This window comes from Hemitrygon akajei, chromosome 24 (genome assembly GCF_048418815.1).
Source record: "Hemitrygon akajei chromosome 24, sHemAka1.3, whole genome shotgun sequence".
NCBI lineage: Eukaryota > Metazoa > Chordata > Chondrichthyes > Myliobatiformes > Dasyatidae > Hemitrygon > Hemitrygon akajei.
This window is the reverse complement of record NC_133147.1, coordinates 58773259-58791675: the sequence shown is the minus strand read 5'-3', so window position 1 is coordinate 58791675 and position 18417 is coordinate 58773259. Positions and strand designations below refer to the sequence as shown.

Below are 18417 nucleotides of genomic sequence, written 5' to 3'. Positions count from 1 at the left end.
AATAAATTGAAAAAGAAAAGGAGTTAATAAATGACGCGGAGAGATTTGGAAGTCGCTGATTGGTTGAGCTCTTGTCAATCAAAGGATTTAAGCAACAGTTAAAATCCCCACATATATCAACATATATATTCATTTAAATCAGGCAGTAAAGCAAATACATTTTTGAAAAAAGAAGGATCATCTAAGTTAGGACCCTACAAACTGACCAAAACAACTTTTCTGTTACAAATTACTCCCTTAACAATTAAAACTCTACCATTAAAATCTGACTTAATATCCTCAAGTAAATGAAATATTGGATTTATAAAGATAGACACTCCCTTAGTTTTACTCTGAGAGGTAGAGTGAAATTGCAAACCCCCCACCATCCAAAGAGTCTATTTTGATCTCCCGCCTTGATATGCGTCTCTTGGGCAAAAATCATTTCAGGTTGGAATCGGTTAATGATTTTACAAGACTTTTTTTTTGTTTGATAGGATGATTCCAACCACGTATATGCCAAATTATTACACTAATCCGTTTAAATACCATACTATAATTTTATTCTACTTTACACATGCCAATACGGTATGATCAAAAATGGCGGCGATGAAGCATACAACCACATAGAAAACACGCATCCTCCGGAACCACCCAATGGGAAAAACCTCCTAACTCTAACTCCAACCCCTGCCCCCACAGCCCGAAAGGAAGCAGGTACCCTATGATAGAATACGAAGCCAGGGGCTGCTCTGTCTGTACAAAAAAAAGTTTTAAAAGATTCTCTATCCCGCCCCAGTTTTAAAAAAAACGAAACCCACTGACCTTGTGAGAGGAACAGCAAAGTCTCAATAAAGGGAAGTGTTTACATTCCAGCATCTACAAACTATCCCATGTTTATATTTAATCTTTTTTAAAACAGAGAGAACCACAAAAGTTATCTCTTAAAAAGAAAAACCAGCACCATCTTAAATTTAATATTAATTCTTAAATTCGGTTATAAGACACTATAATATACTATTATATAAAAATACTAATATATTGAAAAAATTAAAAATAAGCAATTATTAAGATCTAAAATATATTACCTAGAGAAACCTAAGCATAGGTCTAATAACAGATCGACACAGTTTTTCAAAAGAAAGAGCAAAAAAGCAAAAAAAAAGGTTAATAGCATATTAAACCCAACTAAATTTTCAAAGATACCAACTAGTAATATTGTATAAGTAATTGAACCTTCCCCTAAGTATATATAAAAAAGCCTCATTAGTAGGAAACACTACCAATTTATTAAGAAGGGAACAAAAAAAATCAAACCAGATATTAGGTTAAATGAACAAGTCCTTTTATCTCCTTTTTCTCAGTCGAATGTCCGAATAACCATTTACACAATCATACTTAAACCATAAATTTTCTTTCCAAAAAAACCAATGACATGCAATAATGAACAAGTCCCCTTCGCTTATTTTAATAGTCTCTCAATGAAGTGTCCAAGTAACCTTCATAAATCTTCTTTCCGAAATGCCAATAACATGCAGATAACCAAGCAGTCTTCCAGGCAGTTCATTCGACAGTTGCAGCAGGTATAGTTTGAACGAACGCCAGTGCAACTTTAGGATCAAAAAATGAACAAGGAGGAGAATTAGGAGGAAAAACTTTAATTCTTGTTGGGTAACGCAAGAAAGGAAACAGTTTCTTATCATATGCCTGTTTCATTACCAGAGCAAATTTATATCTTTGTTCCATTACCTCCTTCGGATAATCCTCATAAAAGCGGGGCTCAGATTCGTTAAATCTAAAAATTCTCAGTATTCTTGCCTGTCGCATAATTTGATCTTAAATTTTTAAAGTGATGAAAACAAACCAGAACAGACCTTGGTTTATTGGATCTTGAGATCTTGAAGTAAAATCTCTGTGTGTTCTTTCTATAGTAGATGGTTGTGATAATATACTAGGAAATAAGGTATGAAAAAGCTTACCAAAGTGAGCAGCTAAATCTCCATTTTTGGCTCCTTCTTGCAGCCCAGCAATTCATATATTCCTTTGGTGAGACCTAGTTTCCAGGTCTATAATCTTATTTTGATATCTTTCCAAATGAGTTGTAGTTTCAAGCAATTTTTGCTTAGTTATCTTCAATTCCTTTTCATGTGTAATAACTTGAGTTTCCAGGTCTTTAAGTTTTCCAAGACATGACATCATTTCATTACTATTCTTTTCCAGTTGGACCATTGAACCATTCTGATCTTTAATTGAATTCAGTGTCCGAGCCATATCTTCAGCCAATGGTGGCATTTCATCAGATCTTGCCTTTTGCATCTTTCCTTTCCCATTGCCTTTATCACTAGGTTCAGACAAGTTCTTCCCACTCCTCAAAGACATATTGTTCCCCTTCAAGGATCAGCAAATAAAAATTTTAAATTCAAAGGTTAAACTAGGGGAAAAGGAACAAAACTGGGAGCAGCACAAAAACTGCTGCTACTCCGTTCACAGACAGGCGCAGTCTCATCTTCCAACAAGAGGTCGTTCAGCCGCTGACTGCGAGACATCTTGTTCAATGTAGGGAAGACTGAGTAACCGGACTAATCCCCCTGCTGCTGCCCACCCACCCTGCTCCCAGCTTAGGTACCTTTCCCTGACTCCCACTGTCACTCTAACGCTCAATCCCCCTGCCCCTCACCTCCATCCCCCTGTCCCTCTCCCACTCCGTCCCCACCCCACCATCTCAACGACCACCGGCTCCCTAATTGCTTGCCAATACCCTCACTTTGTCTGGCTCTCGCTAACAGCAGTTTTCCTCAGTGATCATTTCTTTATGTGCCTCCTGTACCTAATAAAGTGGCTACTGCAGATACATCTGTATTCTTCTACAACTGTAGCCCATCCACTTCAAAGTTCCTCTGCACAACACCGTATGGGCTACTGTCACCTTCCTGACAGTTTGAACCAGTCTGGCCATTCTCCTCTGACCTCTCTCGTTAACAAAGTGTTTTCACCTACAGAACTGCCACTCACTGCCACTCATTTTATTTGTTCTGCACCAAGCTCTGTAAACTTTTAGAGACTGTTGTGTGTGAAAATCCCAGGAGATGTCTGAACAACAACTGAACCTCCAGACCATGTCTGCACGCTTTTATGCATTGAGTTGCTGCCACAGGATTGGCAGATTGGATGTTTGCGTTGACGAGCAGGTGTACAGGTGTAGTTAATAAAGCGGCCACTGACTGTAAGTAAACAGTCAATCGGCAGATCAGTTTATTGTTGTCAGTGGAGGATCTGGTGATTTTTTAGGAGTCCCACAATGTGAAAATGTGTTGTTTTACGATCGTTTATTTTAAAGTTCAGACAAAGGAACAGATACAGAGCATGTGAACTAAAGAGCAGACTGAGGCCAAGACGAAGATGGAGAATATGCAGAGGCTGGCACTGTTTACTTAAGCTAAGGCATCTAAGAAGGGGGTTGCCCACCTGATGACCCCTGGGAAGCATCTGCCACCCACCAAACCCCACCTCAAGATCTCTATGCTATGACCTGAGTTAACAGGTGTTTATCATAGAATTGAAACATCTAGTCCTATGAGCTCAAATTCATTCCTGACAAAGTAAAAAGCCAATTAAGGCATGTGCTAATACTCAGCCAGTGGAAAACAAAAAGGAATGTAGCTGCTATATTGCTTTTGGCCCAGTAGGTGGAGAAAAACACCAGATTTTGTGAAAAGTTTTGTATTAAAAGTACAAACTAATACCTCAGCATTAAAAAAAAGGATTCCAACATCAGATATACAAAATTATGGTGAAAATGTTTGTTTTGCATGCCATCCATACAGGTATATGGAGAAATTTAAGGTGGGGGTTTATATGGGAGGCAGGGTTTAAGGGTTTGCACAGCATTGTGGGCCGAAGGGCCTGTTCTCTGCTGTACTGTTCTATATAATTTCATTACAACAGTGCAATGAGGTAATACAAGGCAAAGGAACAACAGAAGGTATATAAAGTATTACCGTTACAGACAAAGTGTCGTGCAGGCAGGCAGTGAGGTTCAAGAGCCACGATGGAGTAGATTGTGAAGTCAGGAGTTTATCCAGGTGACTGTTCAGTAATCTGATAACAGTGGGGTAGAATCCGTTCTTGAGCCTGGTGGTACGTGCTTTCCGGGTTTTGTATCTTTTGCCCAATGGGAGAGGGAGAGGAGAGAATGTCAGGGTAAGTGGGCTCTTTGATTATGCTGGCTGCCTCACAAAGGTAACGGGAAGTGTCGACAGAGCCAGTGGAAGAGGGGCTGATTCCCATGATGTGCTGCACTGTGAGCACAACTCTCTGTAGTGTCTGGTCACGGGCAGAGCAGTTGGCTTGACAAACCGCGATGTATCCAGACAGGGTGCTTTCTCTGGTGCTATATTTCATTTGGAGTTTGAAGGGAGTTAGTAAGTCACCAAACACACTTGCAAATTTCTGCAGATGTACCACGTAGAGCCTTCTCGCAGGTTGCATCACTGTCTGCTCTGGAGGGGCCACTGCACAGGATTGAAAAAAGCTGCAGAAAGTTGTAAACTCTGTCAGTTCTATCATGGGCACTAGCCTCCCCAGTATCCAGGACATTTTCAAAAGGCAATGACTCAAATAAGCGGTATCCTCTGCCATCAGAGTTTTGAATGGACAATGTACTCCTGAACACTTCCTCATTTTATCCTTTTTTTGGCACTACTGGTTTCTTTTTCCGTATACTCATTGTAATTGCTATTTTTATTATTATGTATTGCATTCTACTGCTGCAGCAAAACAACAAATTTTACGACATATGCCAGTAATATTAAATCTGATTTTAATTCTGACAATAGGTGTCAAGGTAACAATGAAGTAGATTGAGGCCCAAGGACAAATACAAGGGGTTCATTCAAAAGGCATGGTAGAAGCTGTCCTCGAGCCTGGTAGATAGTTCACTTGCTATATAACTTGCTGACTCTTCATCTCAGTGTCTTGACTAATAAAGGGAAGCATGGCATATGCCTTCTGAGCTCTAACCTCTGCTGGAATTTTTTTAATACATTCTGAAAATCTGAATATACTACATCTGCTATGTCACCTGACCCACCCTCCCCATCTTAATTTCACTAATATATTAGACAAATGTATTGAATTCTTGCTAACTCTGCCTAACCATCAAATATTACTTTCTGCAGCTCAATCTGTCTTTCTTCCAATGAAATCTCACCATCTGACAACATTGTCCCTGACCAGCATCGTCTCTACTTCCCCACTTCCCTATCACAACGTCAGCTGCCTGTTTCTGTGATGGCAAACCCTTCCGCGATGGACTCGGGATGGAGTTGACGCATGTCACAGATGATGTGGAGGGGAAGCGCACAAAATGACAGGATCCCACATTGACATCGATGTCCCAGGCATCTGTCTTGGAGAAAATACCAGGAGCATTTCTGATATAAGATTATTTTGTTATGTAAGTATCTCTGTCCAATGGAGTGGAATCCTTGGCCTTTGTATTTTGTATGTTGTATTTATCAGATATGTTATCCCAGAATATTCTACTGAATAGGATATTTGGGTTTAAGAATCAATATACAGTGTAATAGATCCAATATGCATTACAGTTCATGTATTTAAATATGACACAATAGTCCTGCATAATCTGTTTCAGATATGTGGTTGGTGTGTCTTATTACCAATGGAGTGAATCTATTGGGCATTACAGCAATGCTTAAATTTGTATTGTATCAAGGAGACCACTCCAATGTTGTTGATTACATATGATTAATTCTCCCTTCACCAGATTCTGTAAGTGAGTAGTAAAGTATATGACTTCAGAGATTTCTCCAGACTTATGACTTTTCTTCCATCCCCCTCCTCCACCACCACCAACAGCTAAATGCACGGCAAATCATTTTTTTTACCTGTTGGCAATCAAGGAGCAGAGAACTTTATGAAAGGGAACATCCACCAAGATGGGGGCAGCGTCAATGCTTAAAGGGATGAGCAGGAAAGGCCGGTGGGGTTGCATCACTCCAGACTCTTGGGGGTTAGTTTGTCAGCGTTACGGTGCCTATCTCACATGGAGTGAGAGAAGGGAGAGTTCTCTTCTGTTTCCAGCTCAGGGAAGACTTGCATATCCTGTATACATGATTGTTCGGTCAACATCAGACACAGACTTATACAGTTTGATACAATACATAGACTCCATTATTCCAAAGAAAAGTTGCACAGCTTCTATCTCGATGTTTCACCAACTTGTCACATTCATTCTGGTCATGTTGTAAGCTTTATGCATACTGGAGAAGTACTGTTCACTGTTTTGCTGAGGCTTATGGGACGCTATACAAATGTGGTTCTATGCAAATGTACGATCTATGGCTGAGAAAACCGGCAAACACTTTACATTTGGAGCGACTCAGACTATGCAATGAGGACAGAGGGGACATCTTTGAAGGGATATGTGTCCCTGTATTGGACTTTCTTACGGGGTGAGACTCAGGTCTATTTGGCACGGTGCCCCTCTGCTGTGTATGTTTACTTTTGCCTTTATGTTATTCTCCCTTTTGCTGCTCAATATTTAATTTGATTTTGTTATGGTCGTGGTTTTTGGGGATGAGCTGTATTTTTGTTGTTGTTTGTTTCTGGGGAAAAAAGAATAAAAAACTATTTAAAAAAATAAAAAAACATCTTTTAGGTCATTTATTAATTAATATTGTCATGATGTTTATGCAGCTAGCTCAAGGTGTTCTGAATCAAGGCAACTTGCTTCCCATTGAAATAAGTGAAAGGCATCATTAATCAATTAATATCTTTGATTTGCTTTGCTATGCCTGACTTTAAGACCCAACCGGCTGAATGAACATTGTAAGTTTCTCCTCTCTCTCTATGTGGTAACCTCAGCTGTATTGTCAAGAAGATTGAATTTTGCTTTCCATCTGTTAAGTAGTCATGCATTCCAGTAAAGGTCTTCATGTTGAAAGGAATTTGTAATACAAAATATGTCGATTAAAAAAAGACTTGCATAGCCTGAGCTCACAGGAGTCTTGGGGAACGAGAGGGGCGCTTGTCCCTGGGTGGTGGGAGCCTCTTTGTTTTTTATCCACCCTGCCACCCCCTCCCCTTTAAGGACAACCCTTCAGACAGAGTGTTTACCTGCTGGCTACCCCTAAACTGATCCCTGCCTCCGCCATGCCCTCTCTGCATGTGTGTGAGTGTGAGAGTCGGAAACTCTACCCATCCTCCCTGTGGGACTTCTCCTCTGATTGCCTCCCACCATCCCAGAAACCGTGCTGAGCCTGTGGGCCAATGAGATGCTGTAGGTGCCCCCCCATCTCTGGGCTGTGGCTGAGGGGGTAGAATCTGTAGGTAGGCAGTTGATTGATGTGAAGAACCGGAATGAGGAGCTGTGTAAAGGGGTTGGAATGGACTTGATGGGATGAATGGACTGTTCCTGTGCTGTCCCTCCCCAGTAAAGAACAGAAATTAAGTAGGATTGGTGTAAATGGGTGGTTGGGGTCAGGCTGGACGTGATGTGGCTTCACATTCAGAGATGTCACAAACCTCTGGAGACACAGAAGGTTCCCATGGTTATAGGTGACCTGACCCACGGTTCGTCTGCCTTATCCCAAATTCTCATCTATATTTTAAAAGTGCATTTAAAATATAATAATAATTAATATTAATTAAGTGTCACGGTATGATTAATGTGTGGATATGGTACATGTTCCATTCTGGCCAGTGTCAGGAGTATGATGAAATTAACTTGCACAGGCGGCTGGTGTAAGTGGATATTTCTAATGTGGGGAGAATTTGGTTCAGAGACAGCACCCGGGAAGGGAACCCATTCAACACCTGGGGAAGGCCTCTGAGCCCGTCCAATGGTATTGACTGTGGTGGTGTGAAGACCAAACCTATCCACCCATCTTGGGGCCAATCCCTCAGATTGTAGATAATGTTTGGACTGCAAATACAAGTTATTAATTTTTATTTCGAGGTACAGCACAGTCACAGGCCCTTCCAGCCCAACTTGCGAAATGTTCTGATTTTAAGCTGGAAGGGAGACAATGTTTGTTATGGACAGTTTTTCAAAATTTTATTGTACTTTATTTTCTTGTGGCTAATGATTGTACACACTTAAATATTAAATTTTCTTTGATTAAGCTTGCGTCGCCTGATCGTATCTGTGTGACTTATGAACCTACTAAGCGGTATGTATTACTATGATAGAATTCATCCTGCTGTTTGAAAGCACAGGGTAAATACATCCCAATGAAGAATAAGTACTCTAAAGGCAAGGTGACACAACCGTGGCTGACAAGGGAAGTCAAAGCCAACATACAAGCAAAAGAGGGCATATAATCAAACAAAAATGATGGGAAGTCAGATGATTGGGAAGCTTTTAAAACCCAAAAGAAGGCAACTAAAAAGCCACAAGGAGGGAAAAGATGAATTATGAAAGTGAACACACCAATAATATCAGAGGATACGTTACGTATCTAATATTTCAGTAATATTAAAATAATCAAATATTATTTTATAATTTTCTAATTTAATAATATATTAGATTATCAAAAATCTGTTTAGTCAACTGTGTTATTAATAAAAATGCTGGAGATGGGAACTACGTTTAATGGTTCTTTACTGGTAGAGTCTGAACTTGGACACACATATAAAGATCAATACGCGCCTAATAGCACATGCAACGATGTGTTACTAAAACATAAAAGTAGTCCCTTATTATAATGTAGGCTATACAGTACACTCCTCCCCATTTATTTTAATAGTGTATTAACTGTGTATCCATCAAATAGACCACGCAGCCTATTTGACATGCACGCCATTGGGAGGATTTAATGGGCAATGGGAAATTATCCCCACTACAACCCCCAGCTAAAAAACCTTAAGGAACCATACATTTATCTATACTATATCTCTGGCTCTCCTAATCCTCAAATATCCATCAGGTCTCTCTTCAGCTTCCATCTCTCCAAAGCAACTCAAATCTTGCTTTCCCTCTAATGCAGGTGAACCTCTTCTGCACCCTGTCCAAAGTGTGCGCGCACGCGTGTGTGTGTGTGTGTGTGTGTGTGTGTGTGTGTGTGTGTGTGTGTGTGTGTGTGTGTGTGTGTGTGTGTGTGTGTGCGTGCGCGCGTGTGTGTGTGTGTGCGTGAGACACAAAGAGAGACTGGGTGTTTAAGAGAGAGAAAGAGTGAGACAGACTGTGTGAGAGAATGAGAGAGGTAACGACTGGGTGTAAATGTGTATGTGTATGGCAGAGACAGAGATGGGTAAGTGCATATGAGTGGGAGACAGATTGAGACTCTGTGTGTGTGTGAGTGAGAGAGAGAGAGAGGAAGATCGAGGGGGCAGAGACTGTGTGTCTCAATGTGTGTGAGAGAGAGGGGGAGACAGAGACTGTATGTGTGACAGAGAAACAGACAGACAGTGACTGGGCGTATTAGAGTGGGTGACAGAGGGGGGGGAACTGTGTATCTGAGAGAGAGGGTGTGGGTGGGGATGGGGATTAGCAGAGGGAGAATCAGAGACTGTTTGTGTGACAGAGAGAGAGCGAGAGAGAAAGTATGTGTGTGTGTGTGAGAGAGAGAGAGAGAGAGTGTGTGACAGGGTGTGCAAGTGTGCGAAAGAGACTGTGTCCGAGAAGAGAGTGATAGAGAGAGGCAGAGACTGTGTGAGAGATAGAGAGACAGTCAGACTCAGTGTGTGTGTGTGTATGAGAGACAGACTGTCTGTGGAAGTGTTTGTGATAGAGAGAGATTGCAAGTGTGTGTCAGAGAGAGTGTGTCAGTTTGTGTGAGTGACACAGAGAGCAAAGCAGAGACTGCGTATGTAAGTGTGTGTGTGTGTGTGTGTGTGTGAGAGAGAGAGAGAGACTCTGTGTGTGAGGGGAAGAGAAAGAGAGACTGCATGTGCGTGGGAGAGAGACTACGTCTGTGTGTATATGGGGAGAGTGAGACCGAGACTGTAAGTATGGGAAAGTGTCAGTTCCTCCAGTTGAACTCTGTCTCTTTTTGCGTTCCTCCCCAGCTGCAGAAGATCGTGAACCTAGCCCAGCACATCACACAAACCAATCTTCCATCCTTGGACTCACTTTACTCCACACACTGTCGGAGCAGTGTTGCCAGGATAATCAAGGACAAGACCCACCCAGCCAACACACTTTTTGTCCCTCTTCACTCCGGGAGAAGGTTCAGGAACATGAAGATTCGTACAGCCAGATTTGGGAACAGCTTCTTTCAAACTGTGATAAGACTGCTGAATGGATCCTGACCGGGATCTGGACCTGACTTGCACTACCATACTTTACCTTTTCTATTTTCTAATTATGATTTATAATTTAAATTTGTATTATATTTACTTTGATTTGTACTTCAGGGAGCGCGAAGCGCAGAAACAAATATCACTGTGATGATTGTACGCTTTAGTATCAATTGTTTGGTGACAATAAAGTATTTGTATTTGAATGTCAGTTTGTGGGTTTATATTGCCATGTGCTCCCGCTCTACACCGGCCCGTATCACTGAGTACTCTGTCTCTCATCTGCTTCTCATTATCACCTGTATTGCTGCCACCTGGATCTCATTGTGCCCCACCTATCATCTGCCTCTCTGTTTATTGCTCAGTGTATTTCAGTCCTGTGTTTTCAACTGTTTGTTGCCAGATTGAGCCAGTGGATTTTCCTGAGCCTGCCCAGCATTTGTATCTGTATTCTGTCCGTCTGAATATCGACTCTGCCTGTTTCCCGATGCTGGTTTTTGGATTGCTCTCTTTTTGACCTCTGCCTGAAGTTTGACACTGACTTTGTTCGCACCTCGTGATTTGTTAATATCACTGTACTGGATCTGTGATTGGATCCCTGCTGGATCCAGTGTCCTGACAGTACAATCTGGCCAGAATGGATCCAGCCAACCCTGGCCATCTGAGAGCTGCACTGGAATAACAGGGAGTGACGCTGGGCAGACACCAGAACCAGCTGGACCGTGTTCAGGGCAGTGGAGTCACTTTCAGCCAATGTAGCTGACCTTGTGGCCCAGACTCAGTCACTCCAGCTGTTCCAGAGCGCCCATCAACATTCTGCAACTGCATCTTCTGCCCCGTCCTCCATGTTCTCGCTCACTCCTCCCATCCAACAGCCCCGTCTGCCTCTTCCAGAAAAGTACTCAGCTGAGTCTGGTACCTGCCGCTCTTTTCCTTCCCAGTGCACCCTCATTATTGAATTACGACCAACAACCTTTCCAAATGATCGAGCCAAGGTAGCCTACATCATCACCCAACTGTCCAGTCGGACGAGGGAATGGGGAACAGCCGTCTGGCAGGCAGGCTCACCTTTCTGCAGTAGTTTTCAGTTATTTTTGGATGAGATAAGAAAAACGTTTGACCGCTCCAAACGTGGGAGAGAGGCTGCCCATGGAATGCTACACATGCAACAGGGGCACAGATCTCCATCAGATAACGCCATAGCGTTCCGGACCCTAGCCACCTCGAGGGGCTGGAACTCGGAGGCACAATACAACAGCTTCCTGAATGGCCTCTCCAAACACATCAAAGATGATCTGGTCACCCAGGTCCTTCCTGCCACCTTTGAAGCCCTGGTGGATTTGGCCATCCGTATTGATGTTCACCTTCAGCAGTGCTGCAGAGACTGGGTTCCAGAGGGTCCCTGGGGGCACTGGGTGAGTTCCAAGCTCCTCATCAGTCTACGTTGCCCTGCCATTTGCCTCCATCTACAATTCCTGTTCCAGAGCTGAGGCTATGCATGTTGACCCTATCTGCCTGACGCTGACTGAAAGACGAAGGAGATTCAACACCCGCTCCTGTCTGTACTGTGGCCAACCTGGCCATTTCATCTCCACCTGCCCGGTAACAGCCAGCGCTCACCAGTACGATGAGGAGTATGGGTGAGTGTGACCCCTGTCCTGCCCTCATCGGCATCACTCACTTTCATACCTGCTTCTCTGGGGTAGCATGTCCAACGCCAAGCAGTCTCCCCCTTGTTCGATTCTGGTGCGAAGGGGTGTTTTATCGATTCTGGCTTGGCTGCCCAGTGGGGACTATCTCCAGTCACCATTAATAACCAACACCTTGAACGGTCAGAGATTGGCTAAAATCACCCATGTCACGGCCCTAGTGAGTCTCAGTTTATCCGGTAACCATCATGAACAGTTAACCCTTTATGTTATTGACTCGTCTCAAGCTCCCATTGCCTGGGCCATCCCTGGTTATTCAAACACAACCCCCACATTGACTGGCTCAGTTGCAAGATTGTAGGGTGGAGCCCATTCTGTCACTCTCACTGCCTGGGCCATGCCCAGATCCCCTTGTCTAAACGCCCAGAAATCCCTCCTGGAGGAATTTCCGGATCTTAGTGCAATCCCTCCTGAATACATGGACAGCAAGGCTGTATTCAGTAAGTCCCGGGCCACTTTTCTGCCGTGTCATCATCAACATGATTGCACCATTGATGTCTTGCCTTGCACATCTCCCCCAAGGGGCCGCCTGGAATACGCCCGTATTCCCTCTTCCACTCATGACCTCGGCATTTGAACTACTACAAGGAGCTTCAGTTTTCACCAAGCTTGGTATCTGTAAAGCCTACCATTTTGTCCACATCCACGAAGGGGAGGAGTGGAAGACGGCCTTCAAACCACCTCAGGCCATTATGAGTATCTAGTCACACCATTTGGTCTCACCAATGCCCCCTCTGTCTTGCAAGCCCTGATAAATGATGTTCTCAGGAACATGCTCAACCAATGTGTTTTGTGTATCTTGATGACATTTTGTTTTTTTTTCTAAGTCCCTTGCTGAACACACAGGTCACATCTGCAGAGTTCTCCAGTGCCTTCTGGAGAAACAACTCTTTGTGAAGGCTGAGAAATGTAAAGTTCATCACAGTACAGTCTCCTTCCTGGGGTATGTAATTCCAGGTGGTTCCATTCTGATGGACCAACAGAAGGTCAAGGTGGTGGTTGAATGGCCCCAACCCTCGACTTGTTGGGAGTAGCAACGCTTCTTGGGCTTCGCTAGCTTCTATCGCTGCTTCATTAGAAATTGCAGTGCACTGGCTGCACCACTCACTGCTCATACCTCATCTGCTGTCAGATTCTTCTGGTCCCCTGCTGCTGAAAAACCGTTCTCTGATCTGAAGGAACGTTTCACCTCTGCCTCATCCTGATTCAACCTGACACAGACTCGTAGTTCATTGTGTCTGACATTGGTGTAGGAGCTGTTCTCTCTCAGTGTTCAGCCAAGGATGAGAGGGTGCACTACTGCGTTGCCTTCTCTCACTGCCTCACTCACATGGAGCGGAATTATGATGTCAGGAACTGGGAGCTGCCGGCAGTGAAGCTAGCTCTGAAGGAGTGGAGGTATTGGCTGGAGGGGGCAAAGGTGCCATTCTTGGTCTGGACTGATGACAAGAATCTGAAATATCCCTATGGCTAGGCTTCTCAACTCTCGTCAAGCTCATTGGTCCCTGTTTTTCCTCAAGATTCAGTTTTACTCTGTGCTTCCGCCCCGGTTCAAAGAATGGAAAACCTGATGCCCTCTCCCAAAGATTTCCTTCCCCTGAGGTACCCAATGTCATCCTCCCTGCTCACTGTCTCATGGGTGCAGCACAATGGGACATTGAAGCCATGGTGTGAGCTGCTCAACAGAGCAAGGCAGCCGCTAGTTAATGTCCCACTGACTGTGTTTATGGTCTCAGCTCTGTCCACTCACAGGTATTGCAGTGGGGTCATTTTTTTCTGGTTAACTTGTCACCCTGGAACCAAGCATACTCGGGCCTTCATCAGTCGGCGGTTCTGGTGGCCCTCCATGGGAGGTGACATCTGCAACTTTGCCTCAGCCTGCTCAGTCTGTGCTCAAGGCAAGAGTTCTAACCAGTCACCTGCTGGTCAGTTACAGCTCCTGTCAATCCCCAAGAGACCCCGGTCCCACATTGCTCTGGAATTCGTCACCAGTCTTCCCCCATCAGATGATAATACCACCATTCTCACAGTAGTTGATAGTTTCTCCAAGCCTGTACACTTCATTCCTTTACTTAAACTCCCCTCGGCCAAAGAAATAGCCAAATTACTAATACTGCATGTTTTTAAATGACATGGTGTACCTGTAGATGGTGTGTCAGGCAAGGGCTCTCAATTCACATCCAGCTTCTGGAGGGCATTCTGTAATCTTCTGGGTAGCTCTGAGTCCACCCACAGACTAAGTGGCCCAAACCAAAAGCTAGAGACAGTATTGCGGTGTCTGGCCTCCCAGAACCCCTCCGAGTGGAGTCAGCAGCTACCCTGGGCCGAGTACGCTATTAACTCTCATCCATCCTCCTCCACCAGTCTGTCCCCTTTTGAGTGCTACCTTGGCTATCAACATCCACTGTTTTCTGCCCAGGAGGAGGAGGTTGACATTCTATCTGACGAGGCATTCATCTGCCATCGTCAGTGGATGTGGAGGCGCACTCGCTCTGCCCTTCTCCGTGCCTCTGCTAGGATCAAGGATCAAACGTCAATCTGACCGCCATCGCTCAAAGGTCCCATGTTACCGCCAGGAACAGCGTGTTTGGCCTTCTACCCGAGACCTGCAAACTCGCCCCCCCCCCCCCCCACCGCTTCATCAACCCATTTCCCATTGCTAAAGTCATCAGCTCTGCTGTCGTCTGTCTCAAGCTCCCATCCACTCTCTGCTGCATTCATCCCACCTTCCATATGTTCTGCATCAAGCCTTTCATGAGCCACCCCCTGTGTCCTGTCCCCAAAACCCCCTCCCTCACGGCTCATCGATGGGGCAGTGGCCGTCATAGTACAACGACTGCTGGACATTCGTTGCCGGGACCGTGGTCTCCGGTACCTTGTAGACTGGGAAGGCTATGGTCCTGAGGAGAGGTGCTGGGTCCCCACCCATAACATCCTGGACCCCTCTCTCATTGCCGGTAGCCAGCTCAACCTGCCGTGACACCAGGAGGCATCTGTGTGCGGCCCTATCAGAACCTCCAGTTGAACTGTCTTTTATTGTGTTTCCCACTAGCTGTCAGTCTGTGGTTTTATATTGCCATGCGCTCCTGCTCCACTCTGGCCCCTGTATCACTGAGTATTCCATCTCTCATCTGCTTCTCATTATCACCTGTATTGCTGCCACCTGGGTCTCATTGTGCTCTTCAGACAGGATGAAGTGGTCAATACTCCCCAATGCCATTAGGCTTTACAATTCAACCGCCAGGAGTAAGATATGTTAAAGTGCCGGGGTTGATTGTATTTAATGTATTTAAGTAAACGACTTAAGAACTTTTTAAAAGCTATTATTAATGCTTTTTGAGAGAGTGATTTAGATGCATATCATATTTTTACTGAGTTAAGTATTGTATGTAATTACTTTTGCTACAACAAGTGTATGGGACATTGGAAAAAATGTTGAATTTCCCCATGGGGATGAATAAAGTATCTATCTATCTATCTACCTATCATCTGCCTCTCTGTTTATTGCTCAGTGTATTTCAGTCCTGTTTTCACCTGTTTATTACCAGATTGTGCCATTGGATTTTCCTGAGCCTTTCCAACATTCGTATCTGGACTCTTATCTGTCTGAATATCGACTCTGCCTGTTTCCCAATGCTGGTTTCTGGATCTCTCTGGCTGTTTTGTTCTCTGCCTGAAATTTGATGTTAAGTTTGTTCATATCTCGGTATTTGTTAATCAATTAATGTCACTGTACTGGGACTGTGGCTGGATCCCTGCTCCAGCGTCCTGACAGACGTCCGGTGTGTGTGTGTGAAAGAGATTGTGTGTGACAGACATTGCGCGTGAGAGATTTTGTGTGTGTGCGTGACAGACAATGAGACAGTGACTGAGATGTGTGTGTGTGTAAGGGGGCCAGAGACTGTGTTTGTGTGAGAGAGAGAGACAGACTGTCTCTGAGTGAGTGAGTGAGTGAGGGGGATCAGAAATGGAGAGAGTGAACAATTTCAAGTTCCTGGCTGTCAACATCTCTGAGGATCTAACCTGGTTCCTACATATTGATGTAACTAGAAAGAAGGCAAGATAGTGGCTGTATTTTATGAAGAGTTTGAAGAGATTCTGTTTGTCACAAAAATGACTCGGACTTGTATAGATGTACCATGACAGACTGAATCACTGTCTGGTATGGGGGAGGGGCTTTGGCTCAGGACTTAAAGAAGCTACAGAAAGTTGTAAAATTAGACAGCTCCATTTTGGGTACCAGCCTCTGTAGTATCCAAGACATCTTCAAGGAGTGCTGTCTCAGAAAGGGGGTGGTCCATCATTAAGGACCCCCATCTCCAGGAAATGCCCCCTTCTCATTGTTTCCAGCAGGAAGGAGATACAGAAGCCTAAAGGCACACACTCAACAATTCAGGAACAGCTTCTTCCCCTCTGCCATACGATTCTGAAATGGACATTGAGCCCATGAATGTGTCAGGAGCGGACATGGAATGGACCCAAATGCAGGACGCAGGCACTGAAGTACTAGGGGTAGGACAGGATGGGGATGGCATGCAAGGGGTAATGCAGGCGGGGCTGGATCCCGGAGATCAGGCAAGGCGGGAAGATCCCAGAATTAGTGGCAGACAGGAGGATCACAGAGTTCTTGGCAGGGCAGGAGGATCCCAGAGTTCAGGCAGGCAGAAGATCCTCCTGGGGCGGGTGCATAACTCCTGGACAGGGCCGCCTCCCAGGCAGGAACAGAGGCCCGGGCAAGATGCGGAACCCTGGGCAGGTGCGGGCACAACCCGTAAGGAGCAATGGGTGGAAAAGGTCGGAGTCTTCAGGGCGGGCTGCTTGGATCCCAGGCAGAAGCACGGAGGCCTGGGCGGGTGCAGGGCACAACCCATTCGAACAAGGGGAGGAAAGGGTAGGAGTCCTCAGGGTGGGCCGCATCCTGGGCAGGACCGCCTCCCAGGCGGAGACACAGAGGCCTGGGCAAGACGCAGACACCTGGACAGGTGCGGGGCACAACCCATCTGACGTGACGGGTAGGAAGGGAACGGAGTCCCTCCGCCAGGCAACGGCAAGGGGGCAAGCGACAGGAAGGGACAGAACCACCCAAGAGGTAACGGCGACAGCCTGGCTTACCCGACAGAGGCAAGGGATCAGAAGGGAGCTGGGTCCAGGGTGGGCAGCAGGACAACTGGGATACACCGGTAAATTGGAAAAGGCAACCGACAGCGTGACAGCGCGGGCAAAGCAAATTAGGCGGAACAGCAGGACCAGCGCACGAGAGAAGCAGGGGAACAAGACCAACTGGACAGAACAGATACAGAGCAGGCTGGCTATCAGGACAGAACAGGATTCCGAGCAGTTCAGCAACCGGGGCAGAGCAGGGTAGCAAACAGGGCAGAACCAGATCGAGAGTGAGCGGACCAGGTACAGAGCAGGATTCAGAGCCAGCGGACCGGGTACAGAGCAGGATTCAGAGCCGGCGGACCAGGTACAGAGCAGGATTCAGAGCCGGCGGACCAGGTACAGAGCAGGATTCAGAGCCAGCGGACCAGGTACAGAGCAGGTTAAACCAGCTTCAGAGCATGATGACCCCCCAACTAGGCTCCGTCCCCGAGCCCCTTATAAGCACCTGCCCCCTAATAGGCGACAGGTGTACCTCCTTAAACCAAGATGATCCAATGGCTCTGGGTGACAGGAGGGCTGGCTGCAAGGCCCGGAGTCTAGAAACCATGGACCGGAGCAAGACCCGGAAGGCGGGCTCCAGACCGGACCCTAACAGACTGCTGCCTCGAACAAACACGAGGAAATCTGCAGATGCTGGAAATTCAAATAGCAACACACACAATATGCTGGTGGAACACAGCAGGCCAGGCAGCATCTATATGGAGAAGCGCTGTCGACGTTTCGGGCCGAGACCCTTTGTCAGGACTAACAGAAAGGAAAGATAGTAAAAGATTTGAAAGTAGTGGTGGGAGGGGGAAATGTGAAGTGATAGGAGAAGACCGAGGGGGTGGGGTGAAGCTAAGAGCTGGAAAGGTGATTGGCGAAAGTGATACAGAGCTGGAGAAGGGAAAGGATCATGGGACGGGAGGCCTCAGGAGAACGAAAGGGGGGGGGGGGGGGGAGCACCAGAGGGAGATGGAGAACAGGCAAACAACGAAATATGTCAGGGATGGGGTAAGAAGGGGAGGAGGGGCATTAACGTAAGTTAGAGAAGTCAATGTTCATGCCATCAGGTTGGAGGCTACCCAGCCGGTATATAAGGTGTTGTTCCTCCAACCCGAGTTTGGATTCATTTTGACAATAGTGGAGGCCATGCTGCCTCCCTGTTTCATGTATTATTTCTGTTTTGCACTATTTAAAATCTAACTATTTAATATACATATATACTTACTGTAATTGGCTTACTACTATCCTTTTTCCTTCTGTATTATGCGTTGCATTATATCGCTGCTGCTAAATGAACAATAATAAAACTAATTCTGACTGA

At 45.4% G+C, this 18417-nt stretch overlaps 2 long non-coding RNA genes across 2 annotated transcripts; one reads left to right on the top strand and one right to left on the bottom strand.

The window, feature by feature from the left end:
• Window positions 1-1336: 1336 nt before the first annotated feature.
• Window positions 1337-18394, bottom strand: LOC140715637 (uncharacterized). Its single transcript, XR_012096183.1, has 3 exons — window positions 18322-18394; window positions 5886-6102; window positions 1337-2367 (listed from the first exon to the last, which is right to left on the bottom strand). It is a non-coding gene; the product is annotated as an uncharacterized lncRNA (long non-coding RNA).
• Window positions 8035-10450, top strand: LOC140715638 (uncharacterized). Its single transcript, XR_012096184.1, has 2 exons — window positions 8035-8171; window positions 10009-10450. It is a non-coding gene; the product is annotated as an uncharacterized lncRNA (long non-coding RNA).
• Window positions 18395-18417: the final 23 nt, after the last annotated feature.